The sequence below is a fragment of the Elaeis guineensis genome, chromosome 9 (assembly GCF_000442705.2).
Source record: "Elaeis guineensis isolate ETL-2024a chromosome 9, EG11, whole genome shotgun sequence".
NCBI classification, from domain to species: domain Eukaryota; kingdom Viridiplantae; phylum Streptophyta; class Magnoliopsida; order Arecales; family Arecaceae; genus Elaeis; species Elaeis guineensis.
The window spans coordinates 91,509,506-91,524,786 of NC_026001.2; the positions used below are offsets into that span (position 1 = coordinate 91,509,506).

Here is a 15,281-nt window from a genome sequence, read left to right on the forward strand (position 1 = left end):
CGATCAGGGAAAGACTCCACTTTGGGTAATCTCTCTCAACATCGAGAACCCTATACTGCTCAAGATACAGAGGTAGAGAGAAAATTTTAGAAGATGCAGTAGTGGATTGAGATACTATAAGTCGAACTCAATAACCTGACTGTTAGATGTATGTCGTATAAACCAATATTGACTGATGCATAACATAATCCTAAGACATATTTTTGTACTTGACGGATAGTTTTTATTACCATTAATGTTGTATGTGTTCATGAATTATTTTAGAAATTAACAAAGATGATTTTGTATATTCTCAAGGTATTAAAAATTTGATACATACATTATTAGTAGTTAATTTCTGAATGCTCTCGATCTGAGGATCATCACAGAGGATAGTGATCAATCCAGTTAGATCGGTATACGGATCACCTCTCTTTTGGACAGATGAGTCTTGAGTATGTAGTGTAAGAATATTGGGATGAGAATATAAATGATTGTTAAAGAATAGCTTGTACTGAGCATGACCAACATAAAAAATTATTTGGATGTCTACTCACTCATCAGTGGTTTTTTAGATCTATAGTGGTGTGAGTGGTCTTTTAACCTGCGGTGCCTTGGTTATTCACAGTGAGGCTGCTGTAGTTTGACTGCAGGTTCATTTAGTCTCTAGCCATTCGGATCTTTGTTATGTATGTTGGCTACAGTGGATTCAGGTTCACTATTTGGAGTAGGATGCATATAGATAGAATCTATCGATCTTGGTAGAAAAAGAGTAGTCTTATATGATTCATGAGACTGAGTTCAGATAGTCTTTGATCAGAGCAACCGTGAATACTAAAAATTTTTTTTTATGAGATTCATAAATAAACTTGAGTCAAGCTAATCTGACGTATGACTAATAACGAGGTTTGACGAGTTCTCCATGATCTCCGTCTTATCGAAACTCACGATAGAGAGATTGTATCACACAGTAATTATATTTAAAAATTTATTTTTTTATTCTACTGGATTGTCACTACATGCTGCTAGATATCACAGGTGGATTGTGAGAACTCACTAGAATCATTTTTTGATTAACGATCTTTGTTCGGATGAGTTGGAATCATTTCAGTCCATCGAAAAGAGTTTCGATGATACTGTAATGGAGATCATGGTATGCCTCACTATCAGATAGAATAGAATCTGAGAGATCACACACAAAAGAAGCTTGACTTGATCAATAGCTTAGATTATATTCAAATTATCAAATAGATTGATGGTTTGAATTTAGAAATTACTAATTTGTAAGTATTATAGATTTAGTAACTGTTAATTGTTAGCAAAGAGATTTAATTGCAAGTGTTACAATTTTATTAGACTTGATTAAATTATGGATTATATTCTAATTAATTTAATTGATCTTGATTTTATTTAAGGCTAATTGGATTTAATTATCCAAGTTAGACTGAGATTTCAATCCTGATTGGATCAAGTTTGATAGTCTTTTGAATTTGATTTGAATCAGACTCAAATTGGAGTTGATTTGAATCTAGATTGAACCCAATTAATTCTAACCACCTAAGCCCATGTTCACCTAGGCTTCTCTGCCCATCTGGCCGACCAAGAGGGGTTTGGGGCATTAAGAATTGTTGCACATTTCTTCTCTTGCGCTTGTGAAGAGATATGGTGCCTTCCCTTTCCTTTTTGGATAAGAAGCAATGCCATTTGAATTCTAATTTGATTTTGAATCAAATTAGATCAATTCTTATCAAATAAGGGAGTTTGTTTGGCACTGAGATGAGTTGTTTTGTGCGACAAAACAAGAAAAGAAAAGAGGGCACACATGAGGTGGTTCTTTCGTGGGTTTTTCATCATACCACAAGCCTTCTTTCTTAATGCCATCCTTCTTTCCAGATAAGGATCGATCAAATTAAAATTTGATTTGAATTAGACCTGATTAGATCATATCTGGTTTGGGTGGTGGCAAGTTTTTTTTGTGCGACAAAAAATAAGAGAAAGGAGCGGGTGTGCGTGTGTCAGTTGATAGAAGTTTTTTTCTGCCTTGCTGCTACTTTCCATTGCCATCCCTTATTCCTCTTCGTGCAGACATTGTTCTTAGAGTAGATCTAAGAAAGAGAGAATTTATAGAGGGAAGAAAAAGAAAGGAATTGTTTATGTTCTTTTTCTTGATGTTGTGAAAGTTCCTTAAAAAGTTTTGCACGAAGGGTTCGTGCAACAATCTTGTTCCTTTCTGTTCAAGAAAAAGGGCCCAGATCCAAGCCAAGGAACAAAGCTAGCATTCCAAAGGCTTTGGAGTTCTGATCAGGATCATCTCTGTGTGGATACCAGCAGGGGTCGAGCACTTACGCGGCTCAGATAGAAACCCTTGACATTCGTAGGATCCAAAGGAAAACGATCAGGTATGGAGATTCAATCTCCTATTCATCTTTTTTCTTTTTCTTTTAGATTTTAGATTTGTATTGATGTGTTCATATGAAGATCCGATATGTGGTTTTCAGGTGTGATCTAGTATGTATTTTAAATTATAAGAGTTTTAATTTATTTTATTTCTACTGGATAATTGAATCTGATGTTTGAAAAATTTTAAAACTACACGTATGAAACCATCACACTTTCTAACAATGATGTGGAGCTTAGCTTCAATGCCAATCCCCCTTCACCAGGAGGATTATGGACAAGCTGATCCTCACACAATTTAAGATGCTGCAACTAAAGTCGTATTATGGAACCTTGGATCCCATCGACCATTTGGAGTCATGAAAAGCTCTAATGCTCTTCCATAGAGCAACTGATGAAATTATCTACCAGATATTTCCATCTACTTTATGGAAAGCAGTTTGGGACTAATACTCGAGTCTTCAAACTAACTTGATCAATTTCTTTGAGCAAATTAGCCAATTGGTCACAACCTACTTCGTTAGCAGTCATCAAGACTCAAACTCGCTTGTTAGCATCAAGTAGCAAGAAGGCAAGTCTCTCTAGAAATACATTTGCCACTTCAATGCTGCCACCCTCGAAGTGCATGATTTGGATCAATGCTGAAGAATGCTTCTCTTCTCACTTGAAAAGAGGTGCCCCAAGGACTTCATCGAAATGTTGGTGATGGTAGAAAAGCATGTGAATGTAGAAGAGGCATGGGCTTGACACAACGAACACCCTGTAATGAGCCCCGAGGAAAGAAAGAAGGTGGCGAATCTAGCAATGAGGGATGGGCCATTGGGGTGATAAGAGATCACACAGATCTTGGACACCTCCTTGCGTTAACTGAATGAGGACCTTGTTGGGATGTTGCCCATCTAGGTCTCCATCTCAGAGGTTCAATAATTATACTCCACTCAATGCTTGCCAAACCTAGATACTAATGGAGATAGAATACCAAGGAGATCTATTGAGGCCAAGGAGGATGATAGCCCCACCTCACAGGCAAAATATGAGAAAATATTATCAATATCATCGAGACTATGATCATGATATCGAAGAATATTGGTAATCTAAAGATAAGATTGAGGCACTCATCAGACAAGGATGACTAAGGTAGTTTGTTGAAGAACAGCTAAGCCAAGAGGAAACTAGGCTCAAATGGGCTCAACTTGATGGTCCCCAGGAGAATAGGCCTATGGTGGGGGTGATCCACACCATTTCTAGGGGCCAGCTTGGTAATCCGATCTCAGTGTTAGGCCAAATTGAAGACAAGAAGTAGTAAAGGCAGAAGACTAAGGATGAAGAAATCACCTTCTTCGATCTCGACCTCCAGGGAATACAATGCCCTCGTGATGATTCGGTTATAGTAAAATTAAATATTTTAAATTATGATGTACATCATATTTTTATTGATAATAAAAGTTTAGTAGATTTTTTATTTTATGATACTTTTGTAAGAATGGGTCTGGCTCATAATCAAGTGAGGAGACTCAACTCTCCTCTATTTAGGTTCTCTGGCAATGCCGTACCAATAGAAGGGGTCATCTCGTTGTCGATGACTACAGACCAAGTTCCAAAGTAGTCCACCATTTAGATCAACTTTCTGGTTGTAAAAATCCTATCAGCTTAAAGTTTCATACTAGATTGGTTAGGGTTGAACAGACTTCCAGCTGTGGTGTCAATCTATCACTTGTTAGTTAAATTTTCCACTCCATATGATATCGACGAGGTTGGGGGTAGATCGAGAGCTAGCCAAAGAATGCTATATGGTAACCTTGCATGGGGAGGCTCTTACGGAACCTCAGCTTGTGGAAGAGCTTGACGTTCGGGACGAGCTGATGGAACAGAGAGGGCAATCGGTAGAAGACCTTGTGCTAATCATATTGGAGGAGTTTGACCCAACCAGAGTAGTCTAGGTCAGCTCCAATTTAAATGATGAGCATCGTTAGCATCTTGCCTCATTTTTTCAATCCAATATGGATGTCTTTATTTGGTCGGCCTTAGACATGCCAGATATAGATTTAGAAGTTATCGTTCACCACCTGAACATGAATCTGAAGCATCATCCTATTGGACTAAAGAAAAGAAATTTTGCATCACAGTAGTAAAAAGCTATAAAGGAAGAGGAAGACAAGCTCCTAAAGGCCAACTTCATTTGAGAGATAAACTACCTCGAGTGGCTAGCAAACATGATGTTGGTCAAGAAAGCGAATGAAAAGTGGCATATGTGTATCGACTACATCGATCTCAATAAGGTACATCCAAAGGATAGCTATTTACTGTCTCAGATCGATCAACTGATGGATGCCACTTCGGATCACCAACTCCTCTCCTTCATAGATATCTTCTCTGACTATAATCAAATCTGCATGATCCTTGAGAATGAGGAGAGGATTGTCTTTACTACTGACAAAGGTCTTTTCTATTACAGGATCATACCTTTTGATCTGAAGAATGTGGGGGTGAGTTACTAGAGGCTCATCAACAAGATCTTCAAGAAGTAGATTGGGAGAAATATAGAGGTGTATATGGATGACATGCTCGTTAAGAGCAAAGCTGTTGAGCACCACATTACTGAGCTTGAAAAGATCTTTACGATACTGCAGCATTTTTACATAAAGCTTAATCCTAACAAATATACTTTCTAGGTCACCTCCAATAAGTTTCTCGATTTTATAGTGCTACACCATGGGATCAAAGCAAATCTGGAGAAGATTTGAGCTCTTCAAGAAATGTGTTATCAAGGACAATCAAGAAAGTGCAATTTCAGATAGGGAGGATAGTAGCTCTTAACAAATTTCTATCAAAATCAATCGAGTGGAGCCCGTCGTTCTTCAAAACTCTTAAATGGATGAAGGATTTTCAATAGATGGAAGAATGCCAAATTGTGTTCGACGAGCTAAAGAGATACCTCGGCTCTCTTCCTCTTCTTAGCAAACTGGAGCTAGATGAGATGCTGTACTTGTACCTTACAGTCTCTTCTTTAGTAGTCAGCTTGGTGCTCATTCGATAAGAAGGTATGCTTCAAAATTCATATATTATGTGAGCTGAGTTCTCCAAGATATAGAGATTAGGTACAGGAGGTTAGAAAATATGGTGTATGCGCTCGTGATCTCAGCAAAAAGACTATGTTCATGCTTCTAGATGCACACGATTGCTGTTCTTACGAACCAACCCATCAGGTTGGTTCTTCACCGACCTGAGACCTTAGGTCGGCTGGCCAAATAGACCATTGAGTTTAGAGAGTTCAATATAAAATATCTTCCGCAATCATCTATCAAGGTTCAAGTATTGGCAAACTTCATCTTAGAGTGCACCATACTTGAGGAGGTAGAACTCACACTAGAACTTGAAGCCAACAAATTTGAGGATCGCTAAGTTTTCCACATAGATGGGTCTTCCAGTGTGATAGGATCCAAGGTCGGGCTGATCCTCACCAATCCAGAAGGTGTGGTCGTGGAGTATGCCCTATGCTTCTGATTCAAAGCTTCAAACAACAAGACTGAACATGAGGCCTTAGTGGCAGGACTTAAGATTGCTGAGGAGATAGGAGTCTAACACCTGAGGGTTTACTATGATTTGTAGCTCATCATTGGCCAAGTGCGAGATGAGTATGAGGCACGAGAATCCAATATGGTTGAATACCTATAGAAGGTGAAAGATCTTGCATCTGACTTTGCATCCCTAAACATTCAGTAAATTTTGAGGTCTGAGAATACTAGAGCTGACCTCTTGTCTAAGCTTGCCACTATGGAAATCTTCAACCTCAAAAGAAGCTCATATGTAGAAACTCTAGAAAACCTGAGCATCGAAGAGGCTTCAGTAATGCAGACTGATCATAAGTCGAGCTGGATAGATTCGATCATCTAATTTTTGAAGGATGGAATACTACCCACCATTTGCAAGGAAGTTAGAAAGTTGAAGCACCAAGCACCTTAATATCTATGTATGAAGGCAAGTTGTACAAGAGATCTTATTCACTATCATTGCTTCGATGCCTTCATCCATCATAAGTAAATTATATCCTTCAAAATGTTCATGACGGCATTTGTGGCAACCACCTGGGGGGCAGAGCACTAATTTATAAAGTATTGTGATAAGGCTACTTCTTGCCAATGTTACAGCAGGACACCACCGACTTGATGCAGAAATGTGATCAGTGCTAGAGAAATGTCAATGTCCAATGTCACCCTTGACTCCCTTAGCACTGATTACTACATCTTGGCCCTTCGTCCAATGGGGAATGAACATCTTCGAATCTTTTTTGATCATGACAGTGCAAAAGAAGTCTTGCTTGTCGTAATCGACTACTTTTTAAAATGGATGAAAGTAGAAGTACTGGCACACATTACTGAAGTCAAGATTTGCGACTTCATTTGTAAGTCCATCATCTATCGATTTAGCCTACCACAGGCCATCATCATGGATAATGGATGTCAGTTCAATAATGCAAAGTTCACTGAGTTCTATACAGAACTTGAAATCACCCAGCACATGACCTTGGTCGCACACCCAAGTAATGTGAGGTTGAAGTGACTAACCGAACTCTACTGTAGGGACTAAAAATGAGACTAGATCAAGCTAAAGATTTATGGATGGAAGAGCTCTACAATATAGTCTGGGCCTAACGAACGATGCAGTGGATCCCCTCAGAGAAACTTCTTTCCATTTGGTCTTTGGGACTGAGCTGTCATACCACTTGAAATTAGTTTCCCCTCACTTTAAGTGGAGAAGTTCAATGAAGAAAATAATTAAAGATGACCTGCGGGTGAATTTAGACCTATTGAAAGAGACACAAGAATGAGCTCGGCTTCGGATGGTGACCTATCAATAGAAAGTAGTTCAGTATTATAACTCAAGGATCAGAGAAAAAGCTTTCTAAATAAGAGACCTCATCCTATGAAGAACTGAAGTGTCTCAAACAGAAAAAAACTATTGTCGAACTAGGAAGGCCCTCACTATATTGATGAAGTGGTATGCCAGGAGCCTACTGACTCCATCAATTAGATGGAATGCTGATTCCTCAGATTTGGAATATAAAAAAATTATAAATTTATTATCCATGATGTAATTATTATTAATTGGCAATAAAGTTTTCCTTGTCATAGCTTGAAAACATCTCTTGGCATTTCTAATGATGAAAAATGCCAAAAGGATGCTCCTCATACTCGGACAAGCCAAGCGGAGGCCAACGATGATGGCCACTGGCACTCTTCATCTTCAGACGAGCCAAGCAGAGGTTGATGATAAAAATCAAACTAACGCTCTTCGTCCTTGAATGAATTGAGCAGAGGCTGACAAACAAAGGCCACTAACACTCCTCATCCTTAGATGAGCTAAGCAAAGGTTGATGATGATGGTGAAATTGGCACTCTTCATCCTTGGATGAATGAGTAAAGGCTAATGAAAAAGGTTAAATGGACACTCCTCATCCTTGAACGAGCTAAGCAGAGGCTGATGATAATGGCCACTGGTGCTCTTCATCTTTGAATGAGCTGAGCAAAGGTCGATGATAATGGCCAAACGAGCATTCTTCATCCTTGGATGAATCAAGTAGAGGCTAACGAAAAATGGCCACTGGTGCTCCTCATCTTTGGACGAGCCAAGTGGAGGCCGATGATGATGGCTAACTAGTGCTCTTCATCCTCGAACAAATTAAGTGGAGGCTGATGAAAAAAGGCCAATGGCACTCCTCATCCTTGGAGGAGCCGAGTGGAGGCAAATGATCATGGACAAATGAGTGCTCTTCATCCCCGGATGAATTGAGAGAAGGCCGATGGACAAAGGCCATTGGTGCTCCTCATCCTCGGATGAGTTGAGTGGAGGTCGATGATGATGGCCAAGCTGACACTCTTCATTCTTGAACGAATCAAGTGTAGGCCAATGAAAGGCCAAATGGGTGCTTCTCATCCTTGAATGAGCCAAATGGGGATCGATGATGATAGCCAAACTGGCACTCCTCATCCTTGAATGGATGAGCAGAGGCCAATGATGATGGCTGCTCGATGATGATGGCCATTGGTGCTCTTCGTCCTCGAACAAATTGAGTGTAGACTGATGGGAAAGGCCAAATAGGCACTCCTTATTCTCGTACGAGCAAGTGGAGGCTAAAGATAATGGTCAATTGATGCCCTTCATCCTTGGATAAACTAAGCGAAGGCTAAAGAAAATGGCCAAAGGGTGCTCCTCATCCTCAGACCAGTCGAGCGAAGGCCAAAGACGATACGGGTATCACCCTTTGGAGACTCCTCGACATGGCCAAACTAGTGCTCCATATCATCGGATGAATTGAATAGAGGCTGAAGACAATGTCGGCTAACCCTCCAAGCTCCAACTTCTACAACTTGGAGAATTTTATGGACAACCACTGAAAGTAAGCAACAAAGATGAAATTAAAAAATAAGGTTTGCATTAAAGAGGAAAGGAATTTACATTGGAATGATCAAGTTGATTACAAAATTAGCTCGACCGAAGTTGAAAAATATTAAGATGACTTGATCACAAAATTTGCTTAGCCATTTTCGAGTTCAGATACAAAAGCAAAGAAAAAAGAAGGAAAAGTTCCTAATTCTGAATGTCGGCAGAGGCATTGGTCTTCTTAGTTGGAGTGTCGGGTTCCACCAATACAATCATAGGAAGAGGCTGGAAGGCACTCCAACAACCTCGTCTGGTGCATTCTCGGTGCCGTCCAACCCTGCTCCTTCCTTGCTAACTACACTCTCATCCTTAGCATCCACCTGATCGAGGTCGAGGTCAGTGAAGAGGGCCTGAACCTTGGCCCTGCACTCCATGAAGCCCACCAAGTAAGACTCAACTGTGAATTCCAACTTGGCCACTAGAAAGTCGTTCGAGAAATGAAAATCTTGGACTGTGTCGGTCTTCATCGCCTTGAGCTTCTTCTCTCATTATGCAGCCACCATGCCAAGGGCATCAATCACTCGAGCCTGGGCCTAGACCTGAGCATTCTCCACCTCAACCTCCAATGATTTTATTTTATCCTTCAAGGATTCGATCTCTCTGTTGGCCACCACCTCCAACTCCGAGGTCTCGACCACCTTTTTCTTGGCCTAGACGGCCTTGGCCTTGGCCTCCTCTGAGGTCTGTCAGGCCATCTTTAGGATTCCTACAAAGTGGTCTATGTAGTGGATGAGCTGTGAAGGAGATCAAGTCAGTCAAAAAAAGAGAGAAGAGAAAATTTTTGAAACTCACGTGAAGAAGGGAGTCATAGGAGTCCTTGGCATGGTATATCCAGCTCCTTCCGCATCAATCACCTTGATGTCAGTCAGGTGGATGGTGGCTTGAAGTAGTTCACGAGCAATCCAATTATTTGTCAGGCCCAACCTCCTATCCTGAACATTCTGCTCTGGTTGTGTAGGAGACTTTGGGGAGCTGAGGCCAGAGCATTGGCTTGGTAGGAATATCCATGGGAAGAATCCTGAAGTGTCACTGCACCTCGAAGGGAAGAAGAAGCAGAAGAAGGAAGGAGCTGCTCCCCCAAAGCAACTGTTCGAAGGGAGGGAATGATCGGTGTTCCCAAGGAGGATGCCCCCACTCTCAGAACCAAACCACAGACCAGTGCTTGTGGAGAATCAGCGGTTGGTTGGGCGAGGACCACCTTAGCTTGGCCTCGCTTGGGGGTGGGAGTGCTGCCCATAGGTTTCTTCTTCTCCACCAAACAATGCAGCTCTTCGAGTTTGTCAGGCTTTATGTATGAAAAGTAGAAAACTACTAGTTAGAAAGAATTGAGATGAAATATTAATTGCAAATATTGACACTTACCCTGATGATTGGTCAGGCTCAATCCAACCTTATATAACATCTCCTTGGAAAGGAGCGCATGCAAAGGAGAAGTGGTAGGACTAAAAATGAACCTCAAGGCTTCCTCAATATTTGAGAGCATTGGAGCCTTATTCAATGACCGCCAAGATCGCCCCATGAAGTATTAAAACCCTATGGCTACTCAGTCGAAACAAAAAAATAATGCTTCTTTCAGTTATGAATAGAGGAAGGAGCACCTCGGATGAAATGCCACCTTATCCAAGGAGAAACATCCCATCACCCAACCTCTTTAGAGTCTTTTCTGAATGAGAAATATGTCCAAAAGAGGCAGATGGTCGGCTCAGCATCGAGGAGAAAACAATGAGAAAGGAAGGCCACTATAAGGTGCCTTGAGTTCGGCTCCACGCAATAGAGAGCTATTTGGAAGGCCCTAAGAAGATTTACAACTAAAGAATGGAAAGGTAGCCTAAGACCAACTTTTAAGGACTCTTCATAGAGTCCAATCTGACCTATAGGATGTTTAGCTATCCAGTTGTAGGGACTGGAGAGCTCTATTTTGAATCCCAGAGTATTTTGGTATTGGAGATGGATGACCTCCAAGTCATCATGAGTGAGGATAAAGGCTACTTGAAGGGTCCAAAATTTGGCACCTCCTCAACCTTAGAGCCCTCCCAGGAGGGCTCACTATGCGATCAAAGACCGCCACCAGATGGGTCCTGATCAGAAGGCCAACTAACTGGTGATGACCTCAAGATGCTCATCTTCAGCAAAATCTGAAAAAAGAAAAGGAAAACTAACTTACAGCAAGAATAACCGAATAGTCCAAGGACTAGACTTCGAAGGTTTAAGCTCAGAGGTCGGATTTAGCCGAGGACAACCATGGCTACCAATGGCGATCATTGGAGATTTGCCAAAAATCACCCAAGGACCTCACCTCTCTTTTTTGCAACAGTGGAATTGTAAAATAGTAAAGAGGAAATATGAGGAAGGGAGCACCTATTTATAAGAGCTCGGATGGCTCTAATCTGGTGGCAATTCACCTAGCCACCATTGATGGCTGCCAAGTGGCAGTCGAAGGATAGCTATAATCAACCCCACATGGATTCACAACTATAACGACTTAGATCAATAGATCGAAGAGATTGAGTGCACTAATTTATGACATATGGCAGATCGTTATTGATGCTTGAGTTCAGTTGTTGAAACACATTAATTAGGCTTGTCAGGTCAGCCTCAACTCTAAGTTTCCACTCTCTTTGACCAACCTCGGCTCCAGTTCAGACTTGAGAGTAGAGGGCAAGTGTTGTAGACCTCCACCTTGGTCTCGACTGATTTGGTCCTCAGGTATGGCAGAGATGAGCAAGATTTGGCTACAACTGATCTAGCAAAATTCGAGGAGCATGATCCCAATTTGGCAAGATAGCTATTTCACCAAAGCAATCCATATAATCACAGAAAGAATAGATAAGGAAATTCCAACTGTCAGGATTTAATCACACCATAGACAATAATTATTAGCTGGCTCCGCATCTCAAATGTGCACTTTGACTTTGCCCAAAGACTCATTCATCCCATCTTCTTATGGAAAGACCAAGTCCGACCTTATTGGTTTGTGATTTAGCAACATTATTTTCTATTCCTAGTTTACATTCAATCCTTTTAATTGGATTGTAATTTTCTGATAATTTTTTTTTTATTTTCTTACTTTCATTATTATTATAATAAATTTAATTTATTATTTTTCACTCGAGGCATCCCTCACCTTTGCTTCTACAGCCTAATTTAAGAAAACCATTTTGCTTCAATATGCTAACCTTGACCTCACGCATGTTAGATATCCTTGATCCTCTCATCGCACGTCTATGCCAAAAAATTAGAAGACCATTCACTAGTTTGCTAGGATCAAAATGGTTTGAACTTTGTGAAGTCCTAAACTATGTTCTTTTGTCCAATGGCATCGATCCGTCTGCACCGAGATCAGAGTCCTCAAGGTTCTTCTTCTCAGTTCTCTCTATAAAATCTTAAATAGTGATGGCATCGTCTGTCCATGCTATTTGGCTACCTCATTGGAAAATACAAATTTTGATGTGGTTTGTGATTAGATATAGTCAAAAATACAAAGTTTGATGTGGTTCGTGATTAGATATAGTCTTCGCTAATACACATACATACATATAATAAGGATAGGCAAAATTTATAGCAATATTGATCATGAGCTAACACACAAATACTGATAAATTTATTTGAAATGATCATTCAATGACAAGCTGCTATTATATATTTAGTTATAGATGATATCTAGATATAAAAGCTATTTTTTCTTGCAAAAAAATATAACTATAATTAACACTTTTTTATTTAGATGTAGATGATATTTGTAAGAAATCTAGTTTGTTTGAAATCATCATTCAACGAAAAAACTACTATCATATATGATATACGGATACAAAAGTTGTTTTTCCTTGGTGTATGGTTCTAAACTATGGGAACTGCATTGTTTTGATATTTACATAAACGCCTGTTTAGCATTTATATGAGCATCGATATGCATAAATGCAAAAAATTCACAATAATAATCCAAAATAAAGTATAGAAGAAATTTCTTAGCAAATTTTTTCTCTTGTGATGAACAATTTTTGTTCCCTATAAGTTAAAATAATTCAGCATTTTTCATTTGGAATAGAGAAAATCCTAGCGGCCTTTAGTACTTCAGGAAAAAGTAAACCTTTATGATTGTTGGTTTAAATCTATCCATGCATGAGATCATTAACTATGAACTCATCCCCTGCAAGGCACCAAAACTTATCTACCCCGAAGTAATACGTCTAACCTCTTTGTATCATCCACATATCATTTTTGTTTGCTAACCACTATTAAAAAAACCCACGGTTGAATTATACAAATTCAAAGGCCCAAACAAATCCAACAACGCCAACTTCACATCATATAAAAACAAACCCAAGAAACCACAACTCTAGAGTGTCATTATTGGGAAACCTATTACAGAATTCATCAAGAATTGGGAAAATTGGGGCAAGCTAAAAAATCCTCTACCGTAAAGGCCGTGGCAACGCCAAAGAAGCACCATCAAAGCATCAATGGTGGTCCATGGGGAGCCAAACTTGATGGTTTACTGTAAATATGTATAGGCACTTAACTCATGTGTTTCAAAAGAGCTTAAATATTTTCAGTGTTAGCAAGCTTCGCTGGTAACAATAATTTTAAAAATTTATCAAAACTAGTATAGATAGAATTTCTTCATGATAAGCATCATATATATATATATATATATATATATATATATATATATATATATATCATAAAAGATTATAAATTATTTTTATCATAAAAGAAACCTGTTATAGATTGCTAGCGTCATGCCCCTTGCAGTTGAGTTCTAAGTGTGTTGAATAGATGATGCAGGCTCGAAGGCAAAGTGGCACTGATCACAGGCGGCGCCAGTGGGATCGGTAAGGCCACCGCCAAGCTCTTCACCTGCCAGGGCGCTCGCGTGATGATCGCCGACATCCAGGATGACAAGGGCCGAGCCCTCTGTGAATCTCTGGGCTCCTCAATTGCCTCCTATGTCCATTGCGATGTGACCGACGAGTCTCACGTCCGACAAGCCGTTGATGCCGCCGTCTCTCGCCACGGCAAGCTCGACATCATGTTCAACACGCCGGCATCGTCGGCTCGCTGTGCGTGCAGTTACGCAAATCCGAGAAGGCAGACTTCGAAAGGGTGATGGGGGTTAATCTGGTGGAGAGCTACCTTGGGACGAAGCATGCCGCGCGTGTGATGATCCCGGCGCGGCGGGGAAGCATCGTGATGATGGGGAGCATGGCGTCGGCGGCGCCGGGATGGGGTCGGTGGCGTACACGTGTTCGAAGCTTGCGGTAGTGGGGCTGATGAGAAGCGCGGCGGTCGAGCTCGGCCAATTCGGTGTGCGGGTGAACTGTGTGTCGCCGTACGGGGTGGCGACACCGCTAGCGACGACATCGTTGGGCATTGGAATGGAGGAGGTGGAGGAGTTCATGCACGAGCATGCAATCCTCGAGGGGGTGAGGCTCAAGGCGGACGATGCGGTGGAAACAGTGCTGTTTTTGGGGATAAAATTTGTATAATCTGATCGACTATCGAAGAAATTATGGTTAAAAATTTTTTTGTTTTAGAGAGCGAGGAAGCCAGATACGTGAGTGGAGTCAACCTATTGGTTGACGGTGGATTTGCGACTGACTAATCCTTCGCATGTTTGTTTAGGTACTCGGATGTGTGGAGAAACCGTTTTCTCCAGGCTTCGGCTTGTTTAGGAATAAATTGTCGAGTTTGACAATTCAAACACGAAGGATGTCCAATGGCTAAACCCGGGTCTATCTCATTTTATATAATAATTTATGGTTGGATTATGAAGTTAATTATATTGCTTAGGATGTTTGTACATGCCTAGTCCAGGCACATCCTATTAGTATTTCCAAAACCGTCTCTTAAATTTTATATCCAATTCATTGAATTTTAAAATTTACCTTCAGTTCTACACACACGTACATTCACTAGATTATAAGACATGCTTCTGATGATGTACAAACACATATTTATTTCTACATATGCGTTTGTCCATCCAAAATATACTGAGGGCTATTAATGAATCGGACACGATCGAACACACCACTGTTCGAGATCGACTATTTCGAACTACTGTTTAGTTCGAGTTCGATTCGGATTCAAATGTATTTGAGAAAACTCTACTCAGAATTGAGTTCGTTAAGCTTGTTATTTTCGAATTAGGCTCGAGTTCAACTCATCTAGAGTATATATGATCAAACACGTTCGTGTTCGGCTCATCTAGAATAACATGGAAAATAAAACTCTAAAGTCAACAAAGCAGCTTTTATTTATGTTTAAAATCTCAATGCAATGTACAATTATAAATTTTTACAATGTACATTTAAATTTTTAAATGTTGAGTTAGCAGTCAGCATTAAACCAACCTTTACCAATTGATAAGTTAACATTTACAAAAAGTAACAAAAAATCTCATGAAAAAGTAACAAAAATTTTTAAGTAACAGAAATAGGAGAAAAAAATAAAAAACTTTATAAACA

The 15,281-nt window shown here is 40.1% G+C and overlaps 1 pseudogene; it reads left to right on the plus strand.

The window, feature by feature from the left end:
- Positions 1-10,695: 10,695 nt before the first annotated feature.
- Positions 10,696-14,541, plus strand: LOC105032680 (momilactone A synthase-like; annotated as a pseudogene).
- The last annotated feature ends 740 nt before the right edge of the window (positions 14,542-15,281 follow it).